This window comes from Parasteatoda tepidariorum, chromosome 2, assembly GCF_043381705.1.
Source record: "Parasteatoda tepidariorum isolate YZ-2023 chromosome 2, CAS_Ptep_4.0, whole genome shotgun sequence".
Lineage (NCBI taxonomy): Eukaryota > Metazoa > Arthropoda > Arachnida > Araneae > Theridiidae > Parasteatoda > Parasteatoda tepidariorum.
Window position 1 is genome coordinate 67,993,273 of NC_092205.1, and position 9,828 is coordinate 68,003,100.

General features: G+C 31.7%; 1 protein-coding gene across 2 annotated transcripts in view; it reads left to right on the forward strand.

The window, feature by feature from the left end:
• Positions 1-4,403: 4,403 nt before the first annotated feature.
• The window catches only part of LOC107437456 (cytochrome P450 302a1, mitochondrial), a 33,472-nt gene continuing 28,047 nt past the window's right edge, over positions 4,404-9,828 (forward strand). Inside the window, exon 1 of one of the 2 annotated variants that reach the window (XM_043057072.2) lies at positions 4,404-4,579. The gene's annotated coding sequence lies outside the window, so the exon portion shown is untranslated. The remainder of the gene's footprint in view (positions 4,580-9,828) is intronic. The other variant, XM_043057079.2, reaches the window with a different exon arrangement.

Consider the following 9,828-nt stretch of genomic DNA (forward strand, 5'->3'; position numbering starts at 1 on the left):
AAACACTTAAACGTTTTTTAGACGTTTGGGGAGCTCCCTGTAGAAAAAATATCAATTCAACAGCGGCCTTTTAAAGTATTCTCACTTCAATTAATTAATTAAATAAAATAAAAAGTTTAATAAATTTTATAAAAGTTATAAGTTTATAAGTTTAATAAAAAGTTTAAATAAAATATTGTCATGTTTTAGTGCATGAATTTGAATTGAACAACCTGATAATGCTCACTCTGGTTATTGTTATCTGGTTGCTCACTACGTGCTCTTGCGCGCCGAATCCAATCAATTAAAAATGAAAACTGTTGCCAGCGCGAGAAAAGAAATATCATCGGTTTTATTGATACATACATACATACGTACGTATTAGCGTTTTATATTATTTTTTATTCTTTTATTGTTTTTTACTTGGAGAAATTTTAATTCATATTTCCTGAAGAATTTTTTTTGTCTGAAATAACGAGGGAGACTTTTTAAAATTTCTAATTGTTGAGGGAGTATAAACCTATCGCCCCCCTCACTAGAATGTGTGAGCCCTAAAGGTGCTTTTACGTGATTATTATTATTATTTAATATTAACACCTATTGTTGAATTTTTTTTTCTCTCTCACAAAATCTTTATTTCATAAGCATTATATCATTCTCTAGTAGAAATCAACAATAAGTACAAAAACGAGAGAACGAAACAAACACTCACACGATATATTTATTTTATAAGTATGAGAAAAGATTCACACGAGAGTACAAAAACTCACACGAAATCTTCATATCATAAATATCATTCTCTAGTAGAAATCTACAGTAAGTACAAAAATGAGAGAGATTACGTGTTGCTATCTATAAATCTTAGCTCATTGAGATTGAAATTTTTGAGGAAAAAAACTTTATAATGAATGTTAAAAATCGTTCCCTGTTTGAATTGTTACAAGTCTAGTCAACGAGTAAACTTACTTTTTTTTTTATTGTGTCTCACAGTTAGTATTCCTCATGTTATTGATTATATTTTGCAATCGATTAATATTCGTTACAATTAACATAAAACAAAATGGTCTTACATAGAGCTACAACTATTGTATATTTCGAAGACAAATTCCTTTGGGTTTTTGTGGAAAATATTAACGTTTAAATGGGGGGGGGGATGGAAATAAAATACTGGGTGCATGAAAAAAATAAACTAAAAATTAAATCATGCATGTTATGAGGGCACAATAAATTTCCTTAGAATTATATTTTTAAAAATGTTAGTTCGATAGAAAATTATGCTGTTTTTATAATGTTTTACGAAAATGTTATAAAACCCTGTCGGGTAATAAATCAAAATTTAATCGGGTACCCAAAACCAGTTGAGTAATTTAAAATTTTTGTATAGTACCCGTAACCGGCTTGATAAATGATTCAATTTTACATAACTGGATTTTCGGACCCGGTATTTCTAAATTTCTTGGAATATAAGATACGGTTACTAACACTTAATAAAAGGGTAAAAGTGAAATCTTTATTTTGAGAAATTATGTATTATTAATGAGGTTCATAATGAATCCTGCATCGTTGTAGAAAGATAAAATATATGCAAATGTAATCGATAATGAAAATTTATATTTAAGTGCGTCGAACTCTTTTGGGTCTGTCCCGCAGTGGACCGATCGCTAAGACACGGTTCCCAGCAGATCACCGAAGTCAAGCATCACTGGTTGCGGTCAGTGTGCGGGTGGGTGACCACTTGGATTAGTTTGCGTAGGGACCGAGGGTGTGCGGTATTGGTCCTCGTTAAACTGTGCTACCGTAAAGTGCTCGACTTCGCGTGCAGGTCGTCGGGCTACCGAAGCGGGGGTGCCATCCCCTCCGCAGAGGATCAAAATTGTGATGGCATGTCTCCGGATCATCCTCAGGGATGTTTCCCAGACCGTCGCCAATAGCCCATTGTGCAGCTCTAGTACGACGTAAATGAACTACAACAACAACATCTTTTGGGTCAAATAAATATTGATTGATAATAAAATTTTTATCATTATATAGCGAAAAAAAAGTGTCTCATATTTTAATCAAAACAAGTGTGGTCAATTATTTTGACTATCGCTCATAAATATTAATTTTTATTAATTACACTAGCTCTCTTAATTTCTGAAGAAATTAAGAACAACCAAAGTAATCAATACAAGTTAGCTTATTGCTTTATTTTCTGGAGTAGGGTGTTCAATAATGCCAACAGGCTAGTATGGTGGTCAGGAAGCAAACCTCACGTCAGAAAGGTCTCGGGTTCGATTTCTGCTTCGGGCATGAATGTAATTTCTCTCTGTTCTATCTATCTTCCTCCTGTTGTTGGAGTACCGTTGATAAACCTGTATGTTGCGCACGAAAAAGAGGACCGCCCTTTAAGTACCACGTTGATATATAGTTGCTAGATGTGGTGGGCATTGAAAAAAAATTGTTAAATGAAATTTACATCTAGATAGAGTAGGGATGTGTCATTCAAAATTTCCCTTTAAATAATCCTGTTTAGTCTTAACCAGTCTTACAAATATTGCTGACCTTTATAATGTTCCTACATAATCATTGAAGTAATGGTTTTTCTACCTTTTTCATTAAATGTAATTCATTTTCAATGTCGAAATCCCAGCTTTAAACTTTCGAAAGCAAATTTTTACTGTATCACAAGAAACAGTATTGAAACCTAAACTTTCACATATTTTTTGGGGCATCCAATTGCTTTGGGTTTATTTCGGAACTCCTAGTTCATAATCGTTCTGATATGTTGACGTGATAGCTTTATGTTAAACACTTTTTTGGTGTACAAGATAATAAAGTTTTGACAAACAAATTACACAGTTGTGTAGTTCCAATTTTCAGCTTTAGAATGCAAAATCTAGTTTGGAGAAAGGTTTACTACTACGGGAATGGCTGCTGTTGGTTCGGATGTATCTCTCCTTGGCGGAAAAAATTTACTCAATCCGATAATATGGTGACACAGTTTTTGGAAAATAATTAGGGTTCTAACTATGGAAAATCAACTGGAAGCAGGGCTGGATTTAAGCATAGCTGGATTCTAAGCTATTGAAGGTGGTGGTGTCTTTGTGTGTTCAACTCCATTTTTAAAACACCAGGAGCAAACTGTCCTTATTTTTTTATTGTTAATAATTAAACATCTAATTGTATTTAATAAATTATTAATTACACTTAGTTGTCGAAAATATTATCTTTCGATAATGAAAAATCTTACAAGACCGCTGCAGTATTGAGTGTTCAATTTTGAACTTTGTTTAGCTGCGCAGTTACTATAAGATTTAGAAATTTCAAATTGCGGTAGGTGTGTAAAAAAATGTACAGTGAGTACTGAGGGGATAAAACAATTAACATTTGATTATTAGTTCGACAACTATCAACTGTTGAACTTGTAGCAAAAAGTATCATGCGTGCCGCACTGCAGACCGCAAGAATGCTGAAAAAGCCATATTTTTTTTAAAACTCAACACGGAGTTTTTTTTTTTTTTTCTTCTTTTAAATTCTAATTTTTACGAAAGTTATTGCAATTTTAATGACTTTTTTACGATCATTTTACAATCTTAATTCTCTGGTAGTAAAGCCGTCGTAGCTCAGGGGATAGAGCGCTCACCTTCCAATGAGGTGATCCGGATTCGAATCCCAGCAATGGCTGATCGATATGAATTCCACATCCGGCTCGCACCGACCAAAGTGCTTACGTAAAGTATCCTCTGTGGTAGATCGGATCATGGGGATTCCTTTGAAGTCAGACTGAGTGTGAGAGATTTTTGTGGTTTTCCTCTCCCTGTAACGCAAATGCGGGTTAGTTCCATCAGAAAGTCCTCCACGAAGGCAAATTTCTCCCTATATTTGATCCAGGAGCTTCCTTGTCTTCTGGATTGAGTTCAAAATTACAAGGCTACGGAACTGAACATATATTCGTAAATCCAAAATTGGGTCGAATGCTCAACGACGGTTTAAGAAATAAAATAAAATCCTCTGCTAATGGTTTTCGCTGAACTAAAATACGCTGCGCAAAAAAAGCACAATCTTCAATTTTGACATAAAATAATTCAATTACTGACTGTATCAATAGCATTACTAAAAAAGAAAAAGAAAAAATGCAAAATTTTATATTGTTTCATATAAAAATTTTTGAGGTATGACAGTGAGAAGTCACTGTCGGTGAAAATTTTCTGAAACATCGGTTAAGGGCAACAGAAACTTTTAATAATTGAGAAAAAAAGAGATGTAATATCGATCATAAAATAACTAATTTTAATTATTGAATAATCGATCGATTTTAGGAAGAAAAAAAGGGCATCAGTAAACAATATTATATCTGTGGGTTGGTCATGTGAACTTTAGCATGAAGGGGGGAAAAGTGTATGCGATAAGCGAATGGTACTGGTAAACTTTCTGAGATTGGCGATAACGAAAAAAAGGAGGCTCTTATAAGGGAGTAGATCTCAGAAAAGAAGGGAACGAAAGGTCAGGGTCAGATCAAAGAAGTAGACTTATGTCGGGCATGCATTCGATCCTACATCCCCTCTTGCTCAATAGGTGAACATCAAAGATACATACATTCGAAAGAATTTAAGGAAAGGTAAGTTAATTTTGTTTATATTTTAACAACGTGATATAAATAATTCTTTAGATGAATTTTTAAAAAAAAAATGTTATAAGATAATCTTTTCTTGATCTGCTATCTTGAGTAATTGACAGCTTGGAAATATACATGATTTAACTTTAAATTGAAGCTTGTTTTTTTTCGATTTTGAAAGTTCCACGATTTATTTTATGTCATTGTTTCCAATAAAAAGTAAATTATAATTTTATTTTGAATTTTGGTGAATTTTACAGTTTATAAATGCAGATCAATTAACTTTATGATTGTCTAATTGATAGCATATGATTTAATCACGAATTTTCGTATTATTCCAAAAAAAGTAAATCGTCACTTTATTTCCTCTGATTAAGTTTAATTTCTTGGAAGACTGTTAAAAGAATAGCTATTTCCTTTAAAAAACCTATTTATATCATAATTGAATAAATTATTATTAACCACATAACTTCATTTTATTTTAATAAAAGTAAATTCTCGGTTTATTTTCAATGTTTTGTTTGATAGCTTGGAAAATCTTAAAAAAAAAAAATTAGCCTTTTTGAATTAATTTATAGTGATTAATTTATATATATATATATTATTAAATTTAAAATTATGTAGTTTTCTTCTTCTTCTCTAACATCCATATCTCAGAATTTTTTTTTTAATATTTTTAATTTTTTACATTCTAATAATTTTATAAAATAAACAATTTTTAATAATCTATACTCGACACAAACGAATAAAAAATTGTGTATATATTAAGAATGCATACTAAATTTTTGAATTTTCCACGAATATAAATTATGTAAATGCTAGTTGACCAAGTTCACTGGGCTACTAAATTCTTAAAAAAATAAGTGCATGTATTTTGTATCTCGATTTTTACAAGAGGAAAGATCGGTCAGGGTATATACTTTATGAGTCCATTTAATAGTTGCTCATACAACGCAAATAATTTAAAGGAAACTATTTCACACTTTAGAATTCTTTAAGAATAGATTAATACTGTTCATCCACTTTTTAACATTTGAACCCTGTTACAAATGCGGTTTTAGTGGAAAATTAACTATTTGTCTCAGAATTTTTGCAAACATATTTTTTTATAATTTTTTCATTATTTTGCATTTAGGACGAAATAAATGAAAATTATTATAGATGGTATTTTAATAGTTTATGATTATGAAATACCGGATGAAACACCAGTGTTTTTTTCTGCGTTAAAGGTAAACATTGCTCATTTCTATAAATAATAATTTCTCATATTTGCACTAATTTGCAGTTATTTAGATCTAAGAGAAATAGTTATTCATTATTGAAATTTCTTTAATTTACAAAATCTTTACAGATAATTTTTTGAATATGAATGAAATTTTTTTTTCTAACTACTTTTTTCGGAGTTTATATTTTAGTACAAATAAAATTCCGATAATCTAACAGCTTTTTTTAGAAACTGTTAAACTTTTTTTTTTAATTGAAAAATACTAAAGTATATTTTCCCTTGTAATTAGAATGTAAGAAAAAAAATATATCAAAGGAATACTGGTGTCTCATCTGCGTAAAAGGGCTAAGAGAAGTGCAAGTTTTCTTGAATAATTTCTCTGCTTTCAAGTAAATAATAAATTTGACTACGTTTGCTTTAATTCTCATTGTCGAAATACAGTATATTTTAATAAGCTCTGGAGTAGCGTTCTTCAACACTATTTATTCAGAGCTATAGTGACTTTGGGGATAGGGCACACGCCTTCCAATGAGATGACCCAGGTTTGAATCCCAGTGATGGCTATTCGATTCGAATTCTACACTCTACTTGCACAGACCACAGTGCTGACGTAAAATATTCTAAGTAGTAGACGGATTATGAGTTATAGTTCCCTTGCCGTCAGACTAATCGTGGGTGGTTTTCGTGATTTCCTTTTCGATATAACGCAAATGCAGGTTAGTTTCATCAAAAAGGCATCCTCAAAAGCAACTTTCTCCCATTACTTGATCTAGGAATTCCCCGGTCTTCTGGATTGGATTCAAAATTACGAGGTTACGGAATTGAACATAGGTAGTCGTAAACTCAAAATTAGGTTGATTGTTCAACAACGGAAAAAAAAACCCTATTTATTTGAAGGATCGCTACAATATTTCTGTGTTTTATTGCCAACTGGCAAGGTTAGGAATTTGAGCTTTTGGCGTAACTCTTACGCATACAAAATAGTGGCACTTACAGAATTTTTTTTATCAGTTTGTTTCTGATCATTCACATACTCTCTAACAATGAAAAATAATTTGACCAGTGGCTGAGAAGCAGTGCTCTTAATGGAATGAGATCCTTTATCATTCGGCGCCGTTGTAATCTACCTTTTCTTAAATAATATCACTTTTGAATAGTTTTAACTTCCTAAGGTAGATTTGTACCCTACAGACCGTTAATCACTATAACTGTTGCTGAAGAATTTCGAAAATTGCACAGGTTGTCAATTCGAATACTCCTATCATTCGGCGCCGTTATTATCTATCTTTAGAATGGGACTAGGTGAATCTTATAATCTAACAGGTGCAAAGCCTAGTTTGGAATTACTATGATTGTGGACTCATTGGAAGGGTCAATACTAACTCAAATTTTTATCTTTTCTTATTTTTAAATCGTCCTTATATTTAATGTTTATAAATCTACATTGAACTATAACTTAAATATATATTTATTACTTTAAACTCGTCTGTTCCAAACTTATAATTCTTACGCTTATCAGGCGACCGTGTCAGCTATGTTTTTCTGAAGATAAAGATTTGTCTAACCAAATCCTGCTTAGCGTTTATTTATTAGATTTCTTTCAAATGCATAATTTATTTTTGTTATTCCAATTAGTTGCATGAGGAGTTACTATTTTTCAACTTCGTGCTGTGTCAATCCTTTCCTCGTAAAACGCGTTTCACCTTTTAATTAATTGAATTCTTTCTCTCCAAATTTAACGTTTGTAGAAGTCGCCGACGCTATTTTGGGTGTTCAATTTAACGTTACATTTCGTTTGCAGCGGAAAAAAAAAAAAAAAAAAAATAAAAGAATTAGAAATTTAAAATTATGAAGATGAGTAGAAAAGTGTAGCATTCGAGTACAATAGAATAAAAAAAAATATCGTTCGATAATTATTAAATTTTAAATTTGTTGGAAAAAACACCAAACGGGCCGCTTTAAAGGTTGCATGATTGCAACTTTTAGAGTGGCCCGTATGGTATTTTCATGCCAAGAATTGAATTTAAATGTCTCCAGCAGTGGGCTGATCGTAAGGACACGGTTCCCAGTAGAACACCAAAGCTAAGCATCAATGGCTGCGGTCAGTAAGCAGGCGGGTGATGACTTTGATCAGCCTGCATAGTAACAGAGGGTGCTCGGTATCGATCCTTGTTCTACCGTAAAGTACTCGACTTTGCGCCCGACAAAGAAGGGGAGCCATCAATTACAGAGGATCAAAATTGTGATGACATATCTTCGGATCATCCTCACGAATGTTTCCCAGACAGTCGCCAATAGCCCAATGTGCCACACTTGAACGACGTAGACAAAGTACCTACCAACATTGCTTAAATGTATTTATTGACTTTAATCTTTAGATGTAGAAAAATAAATAAATGGCATGTTAATTTCCTTAAGAGTGTATTGCTCCTTTTTTTTTATATATAGTTTGATTATTTGTATTATAGTTTTTAAAGCGGTTGATGATTTTTTTACTAACCAATGTGTTATTTGCATGATTGTAGTAATTTGATTTTTTAGATAGCGGAAGATAAATAAATAGCATTAGGTTTATTTAGGCGTACAGAAACGCGTATATATAATTAAATCATATAATTTAATGTAAATATTTAAATCTATGCAATAAACCTTTTTATTTATGGCTAACTATTGACTTCCTATTAAAAAAAATAAATAAAATTCAATTGCGTAGAAGCAAAAATCGAAAGTGATGCCTTTTCCAACGAGTTAAAAGATTGTATGTATATTTTTTCCTGTTAAAATGGGTCGCAATAACATAGATAGTAACTTAAATCTTAAATCAGCTTAAATTCAGGTAGGATATTAGGCTTATGTCTTGGGTATAAATGCTATCTGGAACCTTTTAGAATGTATTATATTAATTTGTTAGTTACGAATAAAGATACGAAATTAATAATAAAATTTCCATCGGGCCTCATTGCGAAAAAATCGCTATGTTTTTTAAGAATAGATTTTAAAGAACTATTTTTAAAACAGTACTTTCTCATCTACTTCAAAAAAAAAATCCTAGATAAAATCTGAAATTTCTTTTCTTCAATCAGTAATCAATCAATTCAATTACAATCAACATCATACGTCTCAAAAAAGAAAAAAACTTTTTTTCCTTCAGATAATTGACACTTGTAGAGTTTTTGAAGATGTTATGATATCGAGATTAAAGATACACTGATAATGTTTAAAACCAGTGCTGTTGAGAAATGCAGTGATATTTGTTTTGGAATAAGTACTTTCACTGACCAGCCATTGACCCTGTAGAGGTGTTTGTTTCATTCGAATTCCGACATTTCTCGTTTCTCCAGCGTTGTTTTCGAAAATCAAGTAAGAAAAAGTAAAAATTTTGAATAATAGATTCATAACTTTAACCCTATTTTGTTTGTGTTGGAGTGTTTCGCACAAGCAATTTTTCTGTAATTCTATCTTGAAATACACAAACGAAGGAGAAATTTCGCGGTGAGTATAATTTATTGTCAGTATTATATAAAATTGAGAGAGATAGAACAATTTTACTACTTAAGTTTTAGGAATGATCTGTTCTAGGTCAGCGGTCCTCAACTTTAGTTGAGCAGTGGTAGTTGGTTGAGCGGGTCGCGACTTTACACATTGTCGACTCCCGGGCACCTCCACTCGCCGCGGTTTTATTTGTCAACTGTTTCACCGCCTTATCTAGTAACCCTCACTCAGAGGCAACCCTACGCTCGCCTCAATACAGCACTCGCAAAAGTCATAAACGAATCTTCGCGCTCATGGATATTTTTAAAAGTTGCTTGTTGAATTAAGTTAAAATTTTATCCTCGTTTAAGACTAGAAAAATTCAAATAACGAGAACAAAATACTTCGTCCTTCTTTAAAGAAAGAGGAAGAAAAATTTACATACACACAATTATTTCAGTTAATTACATACATATTTCGATTAAAAAAATTTCAAAATAGAAACTATTCTTGTAAATTAAATAAAAATCTGGAGTAATAAAATAGTCAATTATTC